The following is a 2,699-nucleotide window of genomic DNA, read 5'->3' on the forward strand; positions in this document are numbered from 1 at the left end:
CCAATGGCCGTGTGTTTTGTGTTGTGTTTTGAGTTGTATGTAGCAATTGTAATTAGATCGAGTTGTAATTTATTTATCGTTGTGTCGGCATGAAATGCCCGGTTTGTAATAGGTAGATCCCAACGGCTCCCCCATTCCCCCTTAAGCCTTGTTTGCTTTGTTTGTATGTTGTTTAGATTAATCAACCCACATGCTAAATTACAACTTTGACAAAGTTAGTTTAGTTGCATCTAAAACGACATAGAAATTGTTGTCACATGATAGGGTTAAAACAACGTTTGCATTACATACATCGCAGTAGCTATGACCTTGTTTGAAATCCGACACTTGACTTAGTAGAGGCCGTTATTGACGGGCGGGGTTGGGTGTCCTTATGGGCTTCCCAACACGTACCCTCACCCCTTACTCAAGATCTATGGTTTGTGGATCCGTCTAAATACCATTGGATTACGAGAGTCATTCAAATCGAGTGATATAGGGTACAAGTCTTTATCTTTAATCACTCGTAGTCGATTGGCTTTATGCTTTTCGATGAAAGGTGTAAAGTTGACTTGAACGGTTCCAAGTTCCCAAAAAACTTGGTGGCGACTCTAATTTGTCTTAATTCGATTCGAAAGAACCTCGAGTCGATTATGCCGGGTGTGGATCCCTCGGACGCAGTTCCCGAGGGCCTTGTCCACACACATAAATTAAAATTAGGGCAAACAAAATCGGAAAAGATCAAATAAAGCTGAAATAACAATAAAACTAGATGAAATTGAAAATCTAGATAGAAAATTATTACAAACGCAGTAAGATGACTACGAATTCGAAATATATGTACGAAAAAACAAAAATAACATGTGATTTAAAGCTGAAATTACAAATTAAAGAGATAATAAATCTGAAATTAACAACAATAACATACCTGACATCGCGATTATGATTGAAATAGTATGATAATTGATCAGAAATAGAAGAATGGGTTGAGATTGACTGAAAACCTAGAAATAACGAAAGAAAGCGCTTAAAATTTGGGGAATCCGAGGGAGAAAGAGTAAGAGAAGAGAGAAGGTAGAGGGATAAGTGATTTGTGCGAGAATGAAAGGAGTTTACTGAGGAAAGGAGTATATATATGCACGCGCGAAATGACAATTTTGCCCTTATTGTCCGCGCACAGTAATGGAAGTTGGATCTCTTAAATCCGACGGCTTGTATTAATCCTCAATCCTCAAATATATGAGCCATACTCACATGATCCCATTCCTATATATATATATATATATATATATATATATATAGAAATAGGATCTCGTGCGAACTTGAAGTTCGGTGCGAACTGTGCGAACTCTTTTATCAGCCCTTGGATCAATTAGATCAAAGGCTTATATTAAACCTCTTGTCACCTTTCCTCTTCCTTTAAACCCGATCCCCAAACATATTAACACCTAACCACTTTCACCCACCACCGTCAACACCACCACCCGACGTCACCGCCGACCAAAACCTCGTCATCGGAGCTCCGACATAATCTTACCGGCCACCATCAATCCGCCATAGTCGGTTTGCTTGTTGCACCACAACATAAATTAAAGTTATTTTTAACCAAATATGATCCATTTGGCTCGAAATCTTGCAACATTATGAATAATTTGGTTAGTTTTTTTTTAATTCTTCTTCATTTTCCATAGATCTATGATTTAAATCTCAATTTTTTTAAAAAAAAATGAGATCTACAGTGGTTGTGGAGGCGCGTCGACATGACTCCAACGACGCTGATGTAGGACCAGCAACCATCTCCACCATGGATGTACGGTCTGATTTAACTATGGTTTGTGGCCTTGGCGAGTCGATAGTCGTGGCGTCGGCCGTCGGGCTGCTGACTTCATGGTGGTTTGCTTCGTGGTGATTGGCGCCTTTAGTGTCCATATATAATATTCAGTTGAGCAATAAGCCTTGGTTCCCTGTTATATACTACGGAGTAAGAGTCTAAGCCGTAGAGATGGTTCATTGTGATAATGCTGGCTTTTTTAAATGGAATTGTTTTAAGACACAATAGTGATAAACCAAGTGGTGTGTACTGTGTAGTATTCAAGTGATTTTGTGTTGTATTTCTTCACAGTAGGTTAGGTGTAGGTGTTAGTAATATGATATTCATACATATATTTTGTATATTTGTTGTTGGTGTTGATCATTCCCCGAATTTATTATCAGTCATATATGCTCAGGGGCGATGCCTTATTTTTTTTCCATTTTTTTGGAACTAGCCTATAAAGTTGAGAATCTGCTTTTTCAATATTTGTAGCTTCAATCGTAGAGACAAAAATTGCAAATAAAATGTTGAGATTACATAACCATTATTTAAGAGTAAAACTACAACATTAAGATAAGATCCATTGCAAATAAAATGTTGGACATTAGTGTCGCCATAAGTTTCGCCTTACTTTGGTCGAACATTAGTGTCGCCATAAGTTTCGCCTTACTTTATAATTCATTTCTAGGAAGCCCGATTAACAATGACATTTTATACTAATTCATTTAGTCCCGGCCGATGTTCAATTTGAGAACACTATTACATTTTCTTTTACGCTATTTTATAAACCTCCGTTGGCCGATCTTTATCTTGCAAGCTAGATACACGTTTTTACCTTGCTAGATACATACCTCAACCTTACTAGATACACGTCTTTAACAAGTTAGATACACTTGTTTTCCTTACT

General features: G+C 37.5%; 1 long non-coding RNA gene across 1 annotated transcript; it reads left to right on the top strand.

Moving 5' to 3' along the window:
* The first annotated feature begins 1,544 nt into the window (after positions 1-1,544).
* LOC141614893 (uncharacterized) lies at positions 1,545-2,224 on the top strand. The gene is made up of 2 exons (XR_012529447.1): positions 1,545-1,634; positions 1,719-2,224. It is a non-coding gene; the product is annotated as an uncharacterized LOC141614893 (long non-coding RNA).
* Positions 2,225-2,699: the final 475 nt, after the last annotated feature.

This window comes from Silene latifolia, chromosome 11 (assembly GCF_048544455.1).
Source record: "Silene latifolia isolate original U9 population chromosome 11, ASM4854445v1, whole genome shotgun sequence".
NCBI lineage: Eukaryota > Viridiplantae > Streptophyta > Magnoliopsida > Caryophyllales > Caryophyllaceae > Silene > Silene latifolia.